Source organism: Malurus melanocephalus, unplaced genomic scaffold (assembly GCF_030028575.1).
Source record: "Malurus melanocephalus ecotype Western Australia unplaced genomic scaffold, MMel_1.1 scaffold_13, whole genome shotgun sequence".
Classification (NCBI taxonomy): Eukaryota; Metazoa; Chordata; class Aves; order Passeriformes; family Maluridae; genus Malurus; species Malurus melanocephalus.
This window is the reverse complement of record NW_026623245.1, coordinates 471,025-491,732: the sequence shown is the minus strand read 5'-3', so window position 1 is coordinate 491,732 and position 20,708 is coordinate 471,025. Positions and strand designations below refer to the sequence as shown.

The 20,708-nt window shown below is 49.1% G+C and overlaps 1 long non-coding RNA gene across 1 annotated transcript in view; it reads right to left on the bottom strand.

Annotated features, from left to right (window-relative positions):
* LOC130582805 (uncharacterized) overlaps positions 1-20,708 on the bottom strand; it is a 69,311-nt gene that overhangs the window by 15,228 nt on the left and 33,375 nt on the right. Inside the window, exon 4 of the long non-coding RNA XR_008966346.1 lies at positions 8,732-8,820. This is a non-coding gene — a long non-coding RNA (uncharacterized LOC130582805). The remainder of the gene's footprint in view (positions 1-8,731; positions 8,821-20,708) is intronic.

The following is a 20,708-nucleotide window of genomic DNA, read 5'->3' as shown; positions in this document are numbered from 1 at the left end:
TGCTAAACCGGAGGTTTGTTCGGTTTTGATGTGTAGTTGCATTGATTTCCCCCTCCCTCATTTTAATAAAAGGCATTTTATAGAGCCCCAAAGCAGAGCAGGGCGAGACATCCCACAGCTCCCGCTGGTCCAGCAGCGGGTGTTTGCCAGCCCACAGRAGCTGTGCTGACATCTCTGAGCACACAGAGCTGGAGGATGTCTATGAGTGGCATCACCAGCTCGTTGCTCATTAAGAATAACTAATAATTACTTAGCTAATTAGGTTTGCCTAGAAAAGCTATGGCTGCCCCATCCCTGGAAGTGTCCAAAGCCAGGTTGGGGCTTGGAGCAACCTGRTATAGTAAAAAGGGTTCCTGCCCCTGGAACGAGATGAGTTTTAGGGTCCTTTCACCCAAATCTTTCTGGGATTCTCTGTGTTGATTTTGAGGCTGCCTTTTGGCTGGTTTTTTTTTTTGTTTTTTTCAGGAGCCCATAGGATCATTTGGGTTGGAAAAGCAATCAAAGACCAAGCCCAACTCTTCCCCCAGCACTGCCAAGGCCACCACTAACCCATGTCCYCAAGCTCACATCCATGCATCTGTTAAATCCCTCCAGGAATGGTGACTCCCCCACTGCYCTGGGCAGCCTGTTCCAATGCCCAACAGCCCTTCCAGGGCAGAAATTTTTCCTAATATCCAATYTAAATCTCTCCTGCTGAAACTTCTTAGGCCATTAATCAATGGCCTGAATTTTAAAACCCGACTCTATCTCCTCGGTTCCTGGCACACAAATGTCTGGCCAGTTTTGCTCTTGAGGCACCCACAAAGCTGTCAGCCCCCTGTGCTGGTCAGACCAGGCCCCAGGGGAGCTTCTCCAGGCTGGTTCCTGCTACTCTGCACTGATGCTCCTTGCTTTTCCCCTGCACCCATAATTATTCACATCACAGCATCTGAAAAACCCAAATTCAATACTGGTCTTTCCTCTTGTTTTTCCTCTCTGCAAGCAATCTTTGTTCCCCRTTTGTGAGTGCTGGAACCAGGATAAAGCAGCAATTGCTCAGGGAAGAAAGCTGCAGGCTGGGAATCGAGGGAGAGCTCCCAAACATACCCTTTCCTCCTATAACTGCTTCTGGAAAGCCTGGTATGATGTTTCTGCATGTGACTCTGCAGTATTCACACACGAACACCTCCATCAGTGGGGCTGGCTGGCTCAGCATTGCCTTCCCCGAGCCTGGGACAGTGCTTCTGTGTGAAACCAGGAGCTTTTGGATGAGTTCCTCTGCGGGATGGGGACGTGGGTCTGTTTGCCAGAGGGGTGATACAAGCAGAGCAGAGCAAAGCAGAGCAGAGCAGAGCAGAGCAGAGCAGAGCAGAGCAGAGCAGAGCAGGAACACCACAGGACTCCTGCCAGCAGCCAGACGAGGTTGGCGTGGGCCGGGCAGGATGCTGGCAGAGAGGCTGGATCCCTGCCTGGAGCCCACAGGGAGCTCCCAGTCCGGGTCAGACACCACTGGCAGCTCCACATGGGGCTGGAGAAGCCGCACACACAGCCCTGGAAAGGAGGACACACAACCTTGCCTGCGCTGCCCTGCTCGGAGAGGGCTGCTGCCGATGATGGACAGATCCTTATTTGTAAGTATTTAATGTTTCTTAGGAAGCACTTCTAAAAGAAATTGGTATGTAATGACAGCACTCACTGGAAAACAGGCCGATTATAAAATGCACTAACTTATCTGGTATTCATTTGAAAAGTAAATGGATGCAAGTAAAGGTGAGAGTTCACTACCAATTCAAATATTTTGCTCTAACAGGCTCTAGCACTCCTACTTTAATTCAAGCAGAAGCACAAGTATGAATAATCAAACTGGATGATGCTCATCAAAACCTTTGTGCCTTGCACCATTTCAAATGGTCATTGAAGCTTAATGGCAAAAAATTTACATTATTCCTTTAATTTGTATTCTGTTCCTTCCTTCTGAGTGATGTGATTGTGATTTTCTGTTGCCGGCTGTATTATTTTGATGCAAATGTTATGTGCTGCTACAGTCCAATTTCCTGCTTTGCCCTCCCCTTTTCTTCCCCCAGGAAAGAAACGACAGCTAAAATAGTTCAAAATTGGGGAGGGATTCTGAAATAGTTCCTTAACTACCGYTCCTAATTAAAGCAAACAATGCAAGGTCTTGAAGCACCCTGAAAAGCTGAAAATTAATTATTAGCTGAAGGGGGAGGGAAGTGGCTTTGCTCCCCGGACCTTCAAAAAAAAAAAAAAAAAAAAAAAAAAAAAAAAANNAGAGAAAAAAGTGAGGGATCCCAATTCTGCCTACAAAAGAATTAAAAAAGAAAATTTGTAATTCAGCTAAAAACTCCTTTTGCTGGCACATAATCACCTAGGGATGAATGCTTTATTGAGAGGCATGGGGCTGCAAACCAAAGCCTTGCAAACAGGAGGCCCCCATGGTGCTCCCGGCACATAATATATGCACCGACTAATTTATTGCGCTGTGACTAATTTCCATTCCTTGTGCTTGGAGTTGCCTCGCTAATTGCAGGGATGTTTTCTTAACTTGGGTAATTGCGCTGCCCGTGCGCGCGCCCCACGCTGGCTTTGATGCGCCCCCATGGGGCGGCTGCGCGGGGCGCCGCCCTAATTAGATTGGCTGCCTTAATTAGGGGAGATGTGGGGGTGCGTGGGGCTGGTGGCACCCAGCTCCCTGCAAAGCAGGATCAAGGCTGCCAGAGGAGCGGGATGATGCCCAAGCCAAGCTGGGCTCTTCCAGGATGGTGAGGCTTGGGCTCTTCCAGGATGGTGAGGACGTATCCAAACCCAAAGTATCCCTGAATGCAGACATCCAGGCATCGATCTCACCATCCATCCCATTCCCAACAGAGCAAACAGAGCCAAGCTCCTGCCAAGTGCATCCATACACACTTGAGGTGACAGCCCTGTGTGCCACCAATGTTTCGAAGCTTGCTCAGCCAATCTCTGAATTTTCTGCCTTAATTCTATCCATGGCAGTCACTCATGYGAGCACAGTTCTTAGACAAGATAATCACTTCCTTGAAATAATTTCAGCACTCATCTCTAATAAAAAAGATTTCTTTGCAAGGACCCTCGGTGAAAGGCGCCCAGCAAYACTTCCTGCACGGTGCGGGTCAATTGGGTTCTGCTCCATCCCCTCTCTCCAGCCCAACATTTGCCTTTCACCCGCTGAAGAGCCGAGCCCCGAACACCCATCTGGGGCCGGCCTCAAACACTCACCTTAATAAACACTTGACATCTGAAATTCCACTGCTTYATCCCTCCACTAGCAAAGACTTGGTCAAGATTCCAGAAAATTTATGTTATATCRATACATACCCATCCCGTAGCAGGAAAGGCTAAAGGGAAGATGGAGACAACCCCTTGCCCACCCTGGAGGTGCCACACCTTAATGYAGGGCAGTGGCGATGGAACTGCATGGGAAGCATTGCTTCCTGCCTGGATGTGCTGGTCTCTCTGCAGGACCGGGCCATGACTGCATCACCCACATCCCACAGGATCCTGGCAGATACACCAGGGAGAGGCCATCCAGCTGGAAGCCTGGGCAGCACAGAGAGTCCTCAGATTGTACCCAACCTATGGAATTCCAGCAGTGGGCTCTGACAGACCCCGAACTTCTCCAAGGTGACCTAAACCCTCATCCAGCTGGAGATGCCTTCCTCMATGAATTTGGGACCTCCAGCAGCTTGAGGAAATGTAGTTCTTTTCCTTTTACRTATTCAAATAAACCAAGAGTTTCAGCTCCTGTTCAAAGGCTGGGTGTGACCCAGTTTCACAGGCAGAGACACTTGAGAGGAGAAATTCAGTGTCCCTACCACAAATTGAATTGACACCGACACCCAGGTGGGAAACCCGCGCATGAGATTCTCTCCATGGCTGGCCAGCCAGGCCACAGATGCAGCTCTCCAGCAGCCCCCATCCCAACATACCAGCAGGCTGGAGGGCTTGGGACAGATTTGGGAGCTGGGTTTGTTTGCTGAGACAGCTCCCTGCAGCCTGTTGTGCAAAGCCAGYAATTCCCAGGTGGATTTTGGGGTGAGGAGCCTGTGGCTGCCTGCACGCGGCACGCAGGGCTCTCGCAGCCTGGCAGGCACCACGGGCGCGTGGGAGATGCTCACATGTGTGAAGCATCTTCTCAGGCTCACGCTTGCTGTGAAAAAGGAAATAAAAAGAGTCCCCCGGCTCCAGCTGCCTTCAGCATCTCCTTTCTAATAACTTGGCATATCCACTTAATACAGGCCGGCTCCTTCCAAGTCGTTAGTGGCAGTGGGAGACGCAGCCGGAACACTGACCTGGTTTGCTTGCCAAGACAGAGCAAAGAGAAACCTTCACATAATCATTTCCAAACATTAAAATGGCTCCATTGTCATTATAGCTGAGAGATTGAATTCGCCTCATCAAAGCGGCRTATGACAGGTGACTCAATAGGCTGGTGCCAAGCGCGGAGGCAGGAGATTAGCAGGGCACTGATATCATTATTTCCGCCTATCACAGATTCGGCAGGGAGGCAATTGTAATTTCTGGGCTTATTAGTCTGCATTCGCAGGAAAAAACCTGGTGATAAACCTCAGTGTGACAGCCAGGCATTTGTGCAGCAAGTGCTGTCACAGTGACACTCGGAAAATGCCAATGTGGATACGTTCTCCTAATCCCCCCTAATGGAGGTTAAAGCCTGGCACAAAGGCACTCTTATCACTGATCGGGACACTAATAACATTTGCATTTTTAAGTTAAATATAGTAAGTAAAGAATAAGTCTCCTCCTCGCGGCTTCGGCAATTAACTCAGCCTCAGAAGGATAAAAGCGGAGCGGAGATTCCAGCCGGCCGGGCTCTCTCCCACGGCGGGTTGGCATTCCCAGAGCAGCACCTGCGCTACCACCTCGGCTCTCCGTGCTCGGGGCTGGGATGGGACCTGGAAAAGGGTGGGGGCCACGCTGCCTTGTGGGGGCCAGGGCTGAGTGGGGCTGCTGGCCCAGGCTGCCCTTTCCCCCAGGAGGGGAGATGAYTGTTCCAGGGCTTTCACAGACTTTTACAAGTGGTTTTGCTTCAGAGGAACAGAACTTTTAGGGGTTTTTATTCTGCCCCACGGTGTGAACAGGGCTTGGGGCTCCTGTGATAATTCCCCCCAGCACATGTGCATGGACACACAACGCACACTCTCCACAGGAATTTCTTAAGGAAAAAAAATAATTACAGGTGGTAAACTGTTACTTTTCCACATTTAAATAAGAGACCAATTAAGAAGACTATGTAATTCAGTTCTGGAGTGAGTGCCACTGAATTCAATTTGTTTCAGGTCAATGAATATAATGTGAAGTTATTAACAAAAAGGTCAGGGACTGCATATAAAATATACACACATGACACAGGCAGAGTAATTAGTACACATTTCACATGTTCTGCTGCTCAGACATATGGTGTAGAAAATCTGAGCAGGATTAGATGATAATAAATGTTCCCCTCTCCCTCCCACCAGCTCCCTATTTAAATGGAGTTTATGGCTATTCCCCCGGTCTTCCTGGGATCGGCCAAAGGTTGAGGACCCACAGCTCACACAGCAGTGCTGGGGTGGGACCCTCAGCCAGGGCAAAGCTCCCAGGAAAGCTGGGACAGTCCCAAGGTGAGGGATCCTGATCAAGGAGCTCAAGCCACATGCCAGCACATGCTGGGGCAGGAACAGGTTTTTGGGGACTTTGTGCCCCACACACTGCTTGTCTCTGGGCTGTGCCAACAGAGCCACACCTTTGTGGCACCTCACTCTTGCATCCTCATCAAGAATTACTGTATTTTTCCCTGCCAATTTGCTACAAGTGCACACTCAATGTGAAGTTATTATATTAATGATAATAAAACATTCAAATTACATGGTTAAGCAGAGGTTGTATTTGAAAAAGTTCACAATGCACTTTCAAAAAAAAAAAAAAAAAAAAAAAAAAAAAAAAAAAAAAAGGAAAAAAAGGGACAATAAAGCCCCAAATGCCTTTTTGACCCTAAGCTTGAGTACTGGACACCTGGATTCTCTTGCAGGTAAAGGTGCACTTTCATAGGAGAGGAACATGAAGAGTTGGGAAAAAGTCCCCTGAAAGTTACGGTAAGAAATTCCAAGGTACAAGAACTCTGCCCAGCTTCTATATCATAGAAGGGCTTTTTAAAAAGGCAAAAAGACAAAAAACGCTGGAAACATCCTGCTGTGCGGCAGCCCCGTCCCTGTCTCTGCAGGCAGGGAGGAACAAGTTCTGCTTAGGAAGCRGTAAAGAGCCAAAATATCTGTTAAAAAACCTCCCGCGTCCCACTGCAGCACCTGCTCTTGGGGCAAAAGCATCTCCCAGGGTGCCAGCATCCCGCGGGAAAGCCACTGCACAGACAGGGAGCTGCTCCCAGGGCCGGGGGCTCTGCACCGCCTTTTCCATGTGCCGGGACCACACACGCATCCCTACAAAAGCCTTTCCCAAAGCCTGCTGAGCGCAGCTCCCTGTGCACGCACCGAGGGCAGACCCCGGCCCCACGCACAGCCCGAGCTCACAGCCAGAGCGGCTCCCGGGCGGGAGCAGCTCCCGGATCACTCTTGACACCTACAGCACATTCCAGTGTCCCCTYCCCACAGCTGATTCCTCCAGCTGAGCCAATACTCATTCCAAAATCTCCTATTTTTCTACTCACAGAGAGTTCCTATTTTTTTCCACTGTATGCCTAATTCCAGTATCAAGCTTTGGGAAGCAGGATATATTTGGGACTTTGGAAACCTCTTTCCATCTGAATTGCCCCAATGTTTCTGGAATTAGCAGTGAGGGAARCCTTGGAAAGGACAGGCTAAGTGACGCCCAGCAGCTTCCCCAGCCCTTGCTGTGGGGAGTTTAATCCCATTTATAGAGGCGCTCTAGTGTCCAGTCAAACCTGCCTCAAATTTTTGCTGGGAAAAGATAACCCAGATGGGTTTGTGTGCTCCAGTGTTTTCCCTGGCATCTTGTGTTCAGAATGAAACATGCAACCCATTTCCCAAGTTATCTTTTATCTCCAGTGTGGCTTGATGTGTTAAAACAATTAAGTCGTTTGTCTATATTGACTAATAATTATAATTCACTATTGATTATGGGAGCATAATCCTCCACTGGAGATATTTATGTTACCTATTAAACCTGTTTTGGTTTTGTATAGCTGAGTGCAGAAAGCAACAGGAGAAGCAAAAAGTGGAGAGCTCCAGGAACGGCTGGGGCAGCTCTGGATCCATACAGGTTTAGTATTTTCTGTAGAGAGGGACCTGTAAAGTGACACTGGCTTATACAGGTTCAGGGGTGAATTACATCTGAGGTGAGTGTGTTAATTAATGTTGCATTGGCTAGGTATTCCAGTCAGGATCTCATCTCCAGAGCAATCAGCAGAATTCTCTGGGGTTGCTCCGAAGAGACCTGAGTTAGAGCTCATGGGACAGCCTGTCCTTAAATCAGGGAAAGGTGCCCCATCAGTTCCGGAATGGCTGCAGCTCAATTCTTCAGCTACCTCGGCCTGTCCTCCGCCCCAACCTTCCCTGCAACACCGTAGTAAATATCGGTAAACCCGCTGGGATATCAGGCGGCACAGCAAACCCCGGCACAGCAGCCACACAGCTTCATTCGGGACTCTCCGCAGGTGGCAGCTCCCAGGCACGGCACACCGTCCTCGGGCTGCTGGGACAGGGCAGGGTCTMATCGGTGCTACTGAAACAAGCAGATTTCTCCCCACTTCCCAAAATCCAACCTCACATACTCATCCACAAGAAGAGAAGGGGACAGWGGAAGGACAGGTCAGTAGGTTGCTGAAAATACCACGTGGAGAGGCGAAAAAAAAAAAAACCCAAACAAGAGGAATCTATTTTGTTGTTAATAAAGAAGTGATTCCCCTCCAAGTGGCCCCTTTGCTCTCCCCCGATCCCTTTTTAAAGCACTGAAGCAATTTACTTTCCATTTTACTGTTTGGCTGTGCATTAGAAAAGAASAAATAAACAAAAAGCAGAGAAATGCCGATGAGATGCCTTGGTTTTCCCTTTTACCCCTCTTTCCTTCGGAGTTTTCTGTTTCTTTCCAGACTAAAAACACACGGCAGAACTCCTCAAACCTCCCCACGACCAGAGCGGTCCCTGAGCGACGCCGCTGCCCTTCACCAACCTCACGGTGCCTCGGGCCGGGTTTTTGTTAACACCCCGGGGATTTCCTCAGCGTTTTCCCAAGCGCGGGGTGGGAGCAGACCTCCCACGCTCCGGCCACCGCGGCTGCGGGGCTCCGGCCACGCGTGCTGTGCGGGTGGAGGGGGAGCACCCCGCTCCCCGCCCCGCGGGGTCGGTGCCCCCGGCTCGGCAGCCTCTCAGCGCTCCCGGAGCTTTCATTAACTGAAGATTGCGAATGGGTCGGCAGATCTATACACTTTTGTGTTCCTCGGCTCGCTTTATTTATTTCTTTCTTTTGCAGGATGCTGAATAACTAACCTTTCCTTCAATAGGCAGATTTAAAAAAAAAATAGGATCCATCACACAGCAGCAGGATAGCCTTGCTCTGTTTTGACCTTTCTGAAATTAATTTCCCAATCTTAGCTTTCAAAATCAGAGATTGAAAAGACCTATTAGATCAGCCAATCCATCTTATCACTAGTACGGCAGCAAGCAGAGACCCCAGCCAAGTGCTCCTCTACACAGGGAAAATATTCTGGAATAAGACAGGACATGAATTTAAAGTGAAATACCTGTTCCGGAAAATTCTGCACGTGGACACGTACTCTGGAATAACTGCAGCTGATCCTGAGTTTGCTCAGTTGACATCTGGAGCTGCTCACTGTAACAGAGGGAAGAACAACAAAATCCCATTTTAGGATAAGAGGTACCTTTTGTGAGGTAACTCTGGGGAATAATTTCCCCTGACCTTTTTTTTCCCAGGTAGGCTGGCACTCACAGGGCAAGACCACAGGGGAGGACAGGGATAGGTGCTCAGGAAAATTCCCCCCTGACCTGCGAGGATGTGGATGACAGAATTCTGGTCTGAAGCTACTCCAGSAGCCTGGAATGTTAAAACACACCTCTCCCATCCTGCAGTTTCGCACCCGTGCTGCAAGTACAGCTGCTTTTCCAGTCAGCAAATAACCTGGGGATAAAACCTCAAAGCTTGCCAGCCCATGGTGGGGGACCGCAGGAAGGCCCCTTGGAGCAGCAGGGTGCTCCTGCTGCCACACGTCCCTCTCCTCCTATTCCCCTTGTAATCCCTGGGGCTCTGAAGTCATGTTTTAATGCCAGCAATACTGATCTGAAGAGGACAGGTCATCCTCTGTAGAYCTTGGTGTCCACCTCCATCCTGCCYGTCKCTGCCAGGCTCAGACATTTCTGGTGTGGCATTCCCAGAGCTCCTGGGGATGTCTGTGGGGCTTTGGATGGGCAGGGCAGCACTGAGGGGCATCCTGCTTCTCCCAAAGAGTGAGGAAAAYAAGCCAGGCCTTGCAGCAAGTCAACTGCCCACTTTTGGCCATGTCACAAGCGCTGCTGAGCGAGAGAACCCAGCAGACCCTGAGGAAAGTGTGAGCAGGTCGGTGCTCTCTGGAGGGGCCTCAAGGGTCAGTACAAAGCCGACCTGAGCTGGAGGGAATCTCTTTGGCTCGGGGAGATGGCTCCAGCAGCACCACACAGAGTCCAGGTGTGGCCTGTCCCTGCCAGAGCGATGCCACAGTTACAGAGGGAGCAGGGAGCCACCAGCGATGCTGACRGATGCCGTGGCTGTCACGGATATCGCCATGCCAGGCTGTGAGCCGGGAGACAGGAGAATGCATTCCAAGTGTGTAAAAAGGAGTCTCTCCCTATGAAATGTGACGGGAAGGAGTCTCTGCCGACACCTGCAGCGAGTGTGTTCACTGAGGAACTGGGAATTACATGAACATGTACCTGTCAGTTTACAACCCTGCTAYATTTCCTATCAGCACCGTGGTTTGGTCAACAACTCCAAGTCTTTTCACACTGAAATCTCTCTGTTCTGCCTTGGCAGCTCCTGCCCTGCACACCCACCATGCCGGCAGCAAGAGCTGCCACCACCCCCTGCAACGGGGAGCAGAAAGAGCACACAGCAACRGGAGCTGCAAACTTTGGGCACTCAACAAGTCCTCTCTGCACACAATCAGGGCCAAAAGATCAATATTGACACTTTAGACCATTCTCCTCAATTTGTTTTTTTGTCGATTGTCGGGGCAAAATTCCACTTTTCCATATCTTGGATTCTTGGCTAATAGAAACAAATAAAGTGAAAGCTTCTGTCCACAATGGGAGAGGAGCATCCATTGTCGGCAGGCACTAATCGGATTAAATTGGCTCCTGGCTCTATTACTCGGGGATAACTCACTCCTAAATTTTCTCCCATCTCAAGGGGATGGGTCATTGTTGCTTTTTTYCCCCTTTTTTCCTATTTAAATCGGATGGATAGAATGAGGAATGGCTGGAGCTGACGGCGGTGCCTGCACCCTGTGAACAAAGAGCAGAGCCCAGCCCGGGGCCGTGGTTGGTGCTGGCTGTGGGGCCGCTCTGGCTGCCCAAGCCCCTTCTCCCGGCTGGAGCCACTCCGGCATCGCCGCYGCTCCCCTCTGCAAATTGCGTTTAAACCCTGAACGCAGCCAGGCAGGGAAAAACCTGCGGCTGTCCGTGCTCAGGTCGCTTCCCATTAGCATTTTAATCCGTACCCCTGGCATCAGCCCCTCGGAAGAAGCTGCAGCAGCCACGTTCCTGCGAGCAGCCCGAAGAGACGGCCTTAAATAATGCCGCCTTCGGAGGGAGGCCCCGCGCGCCGCCAGCTACATTTTGCCCAGAGTCTGATAATTTTCAAAGCTATTGGCAACCTGGGAATTTTCCTGCCTTATCACCAGGGCTCAGCTAACTTCACTAACACTAATCAGAGCTGGAATCATTCATTCAAGGATTGCATGATCATGTTTTTCTTTAGCAGTGACAGCTGCCTGAGCCGCATTAGCAATGCAGATGAGTCAGCCTAATAGGTTAATGCAGAACACGCGAAAATTAGGTTTAATCCCCAGTGAAATAATCTAACATTTTCACATTTCTTGATGTTGGGATAGAGACATTGGTGGTGACTCAATTAGGTGTAATGTAGATCAAAGCAAATTTACCTTCTGGCTGAACCTTCCCCATAGTTTAGATAGAAGAATATAAGGGGTTCTTTACTAATTGGCCAATGGCTGTGGGGAAAATTATATGGAAAGCGTGCATCGCGCAGGAATTGCGCTCCRGATTTGGATCTGGAGTGGGGTATGGCCGGGCTCTGCAAATACCGGGCACGGCGTTTTGTGCAGCCCTTTCTGACCCACAGCTCCTCTCCATGCAGTGCTCACAAATGAAGACATTTGAGGGCTTTCTGCAGTTTTATTCCCCCCCCCCCCCATTCATTTTTAATGTCCCATACTGCAATATCCCCAGTGAGGTTTGAAAGACCTTGTATGATAAAAGGAGCATAAAGGAGAGGAAAAACCCCACCCATCGGCGCGCGTCCTTCTAATGTTTTCATTCCCGGGGAATAACATATCAAACAGCAATCGCTTTCAGTCATAAAGGGAGGGGAACAAAAAATTACATGCCCTCAGTTGCCAAATTATTTTTTTGCCTTGACATCTTAATTCTTAATCCTTGTGTGTGGTCAAATCAGCCTACTATAGACAACCAATCAAGCAATTATTCCTAAATTATATTTGCCCAGCTCACATTGATTGGTTATTCTTTTCTTATTGGGTAAGCTCATTAATTCCGAGCAGCTTGCTTATTATGCTTTCCACATCATTTTCCTTCGGAGCCTATCTACTCACACCAGCCTGCTGATGTTTCAAGATGCCATGCAGAAAAAAAAAGGCCGAGTGATCTATTGCATTGTCTCTTCCAGCAATTACAATTCACATTGCTGATTAACTTTGATGTGAAAACTAATGAGATAAGGCAAGTTATCAAGGCGGACCTGATCGTCATCTCATTTATAGAGCATTTGCCATCAGTGAATGACAAAAACTAATGAAGATGTATCTGACAGCAGGCTGAGCCGCGGCCGAATTTTGTTTCTCATCAGCAAGTGCTCTGCTTCGAACTCATCAGTCTATCTGAAACATGTGGAAATTAGCTTAATAATGAAAACACTTCATCCAAATAGACAAATGTTTACATTAAAATAGCTACATGATAAATAGATGTTAAAGATTTTATGCCTTCTTGAGTCTAAACAATGGAGCACAAAATATGTTCTCATATTCACTAAATCATCCCCATAAAGCTCCCCACGTGCTGCTGTTACCTGTGGGCTCCCCTCTTTACGGCTCACGGAGATTTCTGGGCTGTGGCTCGGCCGTTTGGAGCCGGATGGGTCGGGCAGTAACTCATGGCTGCCTGTGCCATGAGAGGGGGACTGTCCCTGCCCCGACCTGGGGCACACAGCTGCCCAAAGCAGCTTTTTTAGCGGCGCCGTAAGAGGAGCATGGGGTGCTGCTGTACATCGACATTTACCTGATGTAGAAAAGGGATCCAGTTACCCCCAGACAAAATACAAAGTGCAGACATAATTCATGTAAATACAGCAACGTTTTCTTGGCTGAGCCATCATCAAAAAGCCTCCTGTAATATCAGTCTGGTTTAGAAATGTCGTGATAAAAGGGAGGCAGACAGAGCTGCTCCCATTTTTAATATTGTGGCTTTGGTATCTTTATTTATGAGAGACTATTTMATATTTGTTGGGCACTATTTCACATGCTTCTACTATGTCCAAACATATCCCMAAGATGTTTTTGTATCTAGAATAAAATATTCATCCATCACCTGGGATCAAAACAATACTATTTGTAATAAAAAAGACAGGCATCTGCAAGGCAGAAGGGTGAAACTCTCGCTTTAAAAATGRTTTTAAAAACTGTGAGACTTCAATTAAAATAAAGAATTGGCAAAAGATTATTTTCGTTCACCATGAGTTTTCCCCTCCCTGAAAAGGATGAAGTATATACAGACAGCCTATATAGCACTTCCTCCTCCAGGAAAAAAACAAACACAAACACGTTATCCCCAATGTAAGAGTAACTTTAAAATTGATTAAAAAAAATATTATCCACGTAAACTGGGAAAAAACAGATAGAGACTTTGCAGAAAAGGCACGGGGGCTCCTATAAATTCCATGCAGCAACGGCTCCGTGAACACACGGTGGAAAAAGCTCAGTTCCCGACCAGGTCGGGACAGGACCGCACCGGTGCCGGGGCTCCCCGTGCCGCCGGTGGGTGCAGCCCCCGGCCCCCCAGCCCCTTCCCACCGCAAGGCACTCACCAAGTCCCCTTGCTCAGCCCGRGAAGACATCTGAGGTGCAGCCCCGAGGTGCCCCGGCATTGTGCGGCGCAGATTAGCCTGCACAAAGGGCCCGCATCCCGGCAAAGTTAAAAGAAAAGCCTGGTAGGAAGCGCCGGCAACAAATTACTACTTCAGCGCTGGATTAAATGTAAAAGCCCTTCACAGAGCCGCAGATAAATCCTGTATGTTAGAAGGAACCATAAAAGTACTTGTTCAAGAGCTACAGGCACAAGTGGAAAATTGACCCCAAAGATTTTTTTTTTTAGTAGCCGAAGTTTATAAAATTTCTGCCGATGCAGGGAGAGGGTCATGGTAGCGCTGCCACACTCGGCAGCTCTCTGCTCCCGGCTGCTGCGGCCGGTGATGCAACTGGACACATCTGCGGCCACCGGTGTGAGCATTCCGGGAAATCCCAGCAAGGTTTGTTTGGTGGGTTGGAGGGGTTTTGTTTTGTGTGTTTCTTGTTTGTTTGTTTTGGATTTTGTTGAGGTTTTGATAGGGTTTTGTTTGGAGTTTTTTGTCTTTTTTTCCCCTTTCTTTTACCCCGCTAATGAAGCAGGATGGTTTTGCTTTCACCACTTACATGCAGAGTGGGTAAACACTGTTCCTTATTTCCCTTTTCCCCTGGCGCCATAAGCACAGGTCCATCCCCACATTCCTCCCAAGCCTGCTCGGCGCTGCTGTGAGACCCCCCAGCAGTGCGGGATGCTCCGACTGGGCAGGACGCAGCCTTCTCCCTTCGGTTCATAAAAACACGCGTCACCTGGGCACGGTTTATCTTTCCTGCTGCACATCCATTGTTTTGTMTTTCTAAGTACCAGGCTGTCTACGGCACAGGCTCTGCTGGCTCCCCGGGTGCGTATCTACGTGTGCCTGCACAGAGGGATGGACAGGGAAAGGAATGCTGCTCCTCCCTCCCCCTCCCTGGCCTTTATCCTGGCTGCCTATTTTAATAAATAATTATAGGCAGCTAAAGGATTTGTTAATTCCAAAAGGTCTCCCCTTCACATTTCTCAGAGGTTCAGCTCAAGGAGACACCATGATAATAAGGCTGACTCGGGATCCCTACTCCACAATGTCATTATGAGCTACCATTTAAAATGAAAAAAAATCTGTATATTATACCTAAAAGCATTACAAGGTTAGTGTCTCAGCTTGGGGAATATTTAATGCTGCTGGGAAAGCAGCACTGGTGCTCTGAGGAAGAGGAAAAAGGGAGAAAAAACAGAACGAGAGAAAAATCCTTTCTGAGACACAAGCTGAGAAAAAAGATGTTGGGAGCGAGCACGAAGATCATTTGCATTTCCAATGACTATGACTAATCCTCTGCTACCACGTTTATATTTCCTTATTACTTTTCCTAATTATCTCCTTTTTTTGCTTGTAGCTTTTTCTCCTGTCTCTATTCCCAGCTCCCCAGTCTGTTGTTGTCTGGCTCRGGGCTGGATCACCAGGAGCTGGCRATGGCCCCTCCACACTGCCCAGGCCCCACAGCCAGGAAAATGTGGGTGCCTCACACAAACACACAGCGTGGGTGACCTGCCAATGGGCTTTGCTTTATTAGGGTTTGTTAAGAAACATTTCTGGGGTCAAGGAAAGGCTTTTTGTCAGGCCCCTGAGGCACGGTGCAGGCAGAGAGCAGCCTCAGCAGAATCCCATCCCTGGCATGGGCATTTAGGGAACAACACGGCCCTRTCACCCCCGAAAGCCACCAGGAGCTGCCCTGGGGACTGCGGGTGGCACCGGCTGAGAGTGGAGAATAAACCGGCGCAAACCCCTCAGTGGAGAGACAGGCACCCACCCCGTGTGGCTATTCCCGAAAAACTGCACTTTATCGGCACACGGCGACTCCCCAGACAAGGAGCGCGGTGTAATCTCCAAAGCCCTGTTCCAGAGGCACTCAGCTCCGAGCCACACATGAAACTGGAGCTGTATCTTACCCGTAATTCACAGCTTCTATCTCTGACAAGGAAATTACATGACTAAATGCCTGTTCGAGACCAGCGACTAAACTGCTCCTGCAATATTATCCTAAAATTTGTTAATAGCAGCTCTTTCACATAAATTAAGTGATAATGAAAAAAAGCCCCCCTTTGAATTTATATATATTTCAGCAGAGAATAATGTTTTATTTAAAATAGTTACAGCGTGCCTTTTGATTTAGAGTTTAAAGTAAATAATATTTGTACATCTAAAACATACTCAAGACAAATGAAAAGCCTCTAGATGCTTTTGTATGAGATGCTGAAGAGCTCTACAAACTTAAAAGCACAACCTCAATTAAGCCCATCTTCATCTGGAAAAAAAATTAGCAACTGAAAGCTGAATATATTAGATAATGCACACTTGCAGGAGAGCATTCTCTTAGCAAAAAATTCTTGATAACCAACCTAAAGCTGGCCTTCGAGTTGCTCGATGCTAATTTTGTTTGAAACTGTTTAACTAACTCTGAATAGATATCCATATTCAACAAAGACATAATTAATGGCAACCTTTTCTTCTGCTTAGAAGACATCATAACAAGCAGAAAAGTACAAAAAGATTTTTATAGTAACTAATTTAAGGACAAAGAGTTGACCTCTAGCATTTCATTAAATAAACGGAGCGAATGAAAGAAGAGTGACAGTATTCATCCTTGTTCAATTCAAGCAGCCAATTTCAAAATGCAAATCATAATCTGCAGATGTTGGAGCCTGATATATTTTTTTAAAATATCATTTGTTCAATTTAAGAACATCAGACATTTGAATTTTAAACACACAAAAAAAAAAAATCAAAACCAATTCCCAGCTCCAGGTTTAGGCGCAGCGTGACTGCGAGCTCGGCGCCAGGGTCTGCCGGGGCTCCCCTCCCTCCCCACCACCCCAACCATTCATTTTATACATTATTCCCAAAACCTTTTAATGGAGAAGTTCTGCTAAGCCGCACATTATTTCTGATTAGCACAGCTGGTCAGTGCTGCTGCCTCTCCAGCCTAGGGATGACAGAGAACAGCCTTGAGCTGAGCCCAGCGAGCTGCTCCATCCTCCCTTCCCACCCCTGGGCACCCAGCACCCACGGAGAGCAGCACCCGTGGCCATCCCGAGGGGCTGAGGGTGATGGGTACTCTCCAGGGCGTGCTGTGATAGGGCTGCTGTGCCACAGGGAAAAACATCCTGGCCCCAGTCCCCAAGGGCAGCAGGGGCCCAGGGCCACTGCCTATGGAGGGACGTGGGGGTGACCAGAGCACAGGTGGGGACAACGGGAGATAAGCTGAATTTGGAACACAACGCCAAACGTCCACAGCTGCATTTGCTTCTGGGTGCCACGGGACAAGACRCAGTGGCAAAGGAGGAGATTTTGGCTGGACCAAGGATGACCTGCTGATCTGCAATCTTTCACTGTGAAAGGAATGAARTCTCAATYCAATTCAACACCTAGCACACACTTGTTCCACAGGGATCTGGGGAAGTCAAACACGTGCCAAGGCACACTGCTCCGAAGTGAGAGCCCAGAGGAGCATCTCCAGGTCAGTGGACATTACACACTTTGCTGAGTACAGATCCACGGCTTGGTATCTCTTATCTACRGAAGGTTTCCCTCCTCATTCCCTTTAATGCTCTTTTACCTGAGCAAAGAAAGCCCAAGAGTGACATTAAGGGATGTTTTTAACCTGTCCAAGGGGACCAGAGGATGTGTYGCCACATCCAACACAACAGCAGCATGAGTTCCTCCCTACCCATTTCTACACCAGCTCCGACAGCTGTTTCCAGGTTTGCAGGGATAACCCACAGGGCCCAGCACTGCTGAGCCTGCAAATGTATGGGATTTCTCCCAGGAAATGGCTTTAGGGTGTCTGGAAGTGTTTCTGGGGAAGCATGAGATTTTTAAATTTATTTTGGCCATTTAAGGAGATGGAAATTTCTGGCTTCAGAGAACTTGGCTTTAGGGTACAGCAGACCAACACTGACATCTTGGTGAGCAATTCCCTTCCTTCTTTAATCAAAGGAAGATATCCCAGGTTCCCACCACACCGYCCCTTAGTTACCGCTAAGTTACAGAGAAGCACAACCTCTGTAAAGGCATGTATATTAATTAAATTGCTGCTGATTAGGACCCATCAGCAACTCACAGCACACGGAGAGGCACTGAAATAAATGCTCAAGGCCATCCCTGGGGAGAGGAGAGCAGTGCTGTGCCGTGGCCTCACCCCAAGCAGAGCAGAACCATTTCTGACAGGCAAAGTGCAGTTTTCTGCCGAGCCCTTCCCAAAGCCGAGGAGCAGGAGCCCATCYTGGCCCCGCCGGCGCTGGGCACGGGCAGGAGGAAGGGCCGGGGCCTTGCCAGCCCTCCTACACAAACAGACCCTGCAGCTGTCGCGGGGCGAAATAAATGACTTCCGGAGGTTACGGAGAATAAATGAATCCATTCAGGCACAAGTGAAGGGAACATTGTTTTCCTCCTCGAAAAGAAAAAATCCCTCCCCAACAACCTATATATTAAGGTATCAATGAACAACAAATTCATTCAGTTATGACACAGGAAATCTAAAGCAGAATGGGCTGCAAAACAAACTCGATTTATCTGCGCCACACACGCAAAAGGAAAAAATGCCTCTTGTTGGCTGTTCTGTCAGGGCTGGGGCTCCTCTCAAGGAGCGCTCAGGATTCAAGCCACACATGGAGCATTTTCTACCAGTGCTTTAGCAGTGGATGCAAACTTCTGAAATTAAGATTGTTCCCTTAGGTTTATCCTCTTCAGGGACAACGTGTGCACAATACGCCTTTGGAGCGTATTTAAAGTCAYGCTGCAGATGCACATAATCTCCATCCTCCTGCACCACAAACAGGAGGCACAGAGGTTTGGGGTTTTTTTTTTAAAGGGAGAGGAATTACTCATTCAAAGAGAAACCAAACCTTTCATTTTCACTGTGGCAACTTTCATTTTCATTTTAAAAAAGAAAAGAAGAAGCAAAAATGGAAATGCAGGCTCAAGTCAGACCCTATTTCTCAAAACAAGRCAGTAGCACCCTCCTCTCCTACCTCCCACCAGCAGCCCTGAGCCCACCCATCTGCTTTACCACACATCTGGGGACATGCTGAGCCTGAGAGGACATGGCACCCATGGATCTGACCCTGGGAAGGACAGAGGGACAGTGCCCTCCCATGCAGCCCCTGGCACCACCAYAGACCCACTTCCCTGAGCCCACTCCCCACTGCTGTTCAGCACTACAAACCCAAAAATCGTGGCCAAGAAACAAAGCCCATCCTCCTCTTATTTCCAAAACATTTATGCTTAGCTCTTTCCCCCAAGTAACATTAAAAAAATCTCTTAAAAATGAGTGTAACGGGTCAATCCTGCTATAGAAACAGAATTGGTACCCAGCTGCAAGGAGCGCTCGGCGTGCAGGGGAATAATCCAAAAGGTTTTAATTAGGCAAAGCAGCAATAAATGAAAGAATATGAGCTTGGATGAGAACACTTGAACGTAAAAATAGCTGGGAAAGATGAGATATGGTTATGTTTGGAGGGGAGATCTCCCTCCTGACAGGGAGCATGTAGTAACCCAAAGCAAGGCAGGGCGCAGTCCCAGTGCTAGCGTGCCYCCCCCACCCCCAAAATCCGGGGGCTCTCCAGGAGCAGCATCCCAGGCGCAGCGGGGCACATTAATGCGGAGCACATCGCTGACCCCGTGCGCGGAGCCAGCAGCCCACCCCTTCCGTCAGCTGGTGACTTCCTCCGCGTCCCGGACAGCTGCACGTCTGGCTGCGGCTCCCCGAGACGCCTCGTCCTGCCCGGATTGCTCGAGCCCGCCGGCTCCAGAGGGGGTCCCCGACAAAGGCAGGATGCGGCCGGGCGCGGGGGGCCGGGGCCGGGCAGCGCCGTCCTCCCGGCCGCTCCTTGGAACCCAAGTCACGCTCCCGCGACAACTGCTCCTCTGTGCCTGTTTGAACTGTCCCTCCCAATTAGCAGTAATAAGTGACTCTGTAAAGATGAGCAAACACAGCGCATTCATTAGCCCCGACGGCCCCCGCCCTCCCTCCCGGCAGCCCCAGGAGATCCCCAGGGCACCGCTCCGGAGGATGCCGAACGCATCTCGCCCGGCCTCAATGAGTGCCGGCAAAAGGCAAATTAATGACGAGTCGCTCGAAGAGTTTGCCTGAAATTATTTTATTCTGCCTGGGAATTGATTACTCCTGACCTGGAAATATGTCCAAATCAATACGCTAAAGCTCAAGGCAAAAAAGACATGCTCTAGCCCCATTTATTTCATCCACTTTTTTGAGGAATGGCACATAATTTACCGGGTAGGAAGTGCTAAGCCTTTCCAGAGTGAGGACTAATGACAAGCTGTGGGAAAGTGATGCCTCCATCCATCTCCCAGGCGAGTCACGAGTCCCCGCATCCACTGGTGACGACCTTGGCGGTGGCCAAGATGTCCGTGGTGACAGGACGTGCCTCTGGCCATCCCTGCCAGGCAGATGGATATGGAGGTGAAGCATGTGGGTCGAGGCACCCACTAAAGAAAAGATTTTAAACCTCCCCAAAAAGATGACTGATGCCCTGTATCATTGCACACCCTGCTCCTGCCTGGCCAGCTGGAACCAGGCTGGAGCAAAGGCTGGTTCAGGGGTGAGCTGGAAGTGATGCTGAATGTACACAACAAACACCGAAACTGTTGGAGCAACATTGGTGGCCTGGCTTCAGCATTGCAGAAAAAATAACCTGCATTACCCAAAGTACATGGATTCCACTTTCCAAAGTAAATGGCATGAGGGACACTGTGTAGGACAAGGACACGTCACATTATCCAGGGGCTGAGCCCCAGGTCTGGAGGAAATGTTAGCACCTCGTGCTGCTTTCCATAGCAGACGCTCCACACGCACCTTGTGGATGACACGTGCCTGCGAACGCACCCCATTTGCGACTCCTCTGCATGCTCCACAGGGTCCTGGATTTTCCAGGGCATTAAACTCTATCCCCTCTCAAAAAGCTTCACAGCAGCTGTCATCCTGCTYGCGGGGGGTGGACGGGTGGGCTCCTGGCTGGAGACCATCAGTGTCACTCCTGAGCCGCTGGTGGGTGAAGGACGAGGTGGCCCTGTCGGCCTTGGGAGCTGCCAGCCYGTGCTGGGGATCTGTCACTGCTCCTGGGACAGGGATGTGAGAGCAGCACCCAGCACTGAGGTGYAGGTACAGCAGCGCACCTGCACGGACACTCATGTGGCTTCCTATGCACTGCCACCCAAGGAAAGGACAGTTCTGACTGTGTTAAAGCAACAGAACTCAAACCTTTCTACTCATCATGAGTCCTTCAAACAAACATCTTTGTGTGAAACAGAGACATAAAAGAGCAGAGCACTGCAAAAATTAAAATCCAGGGTCT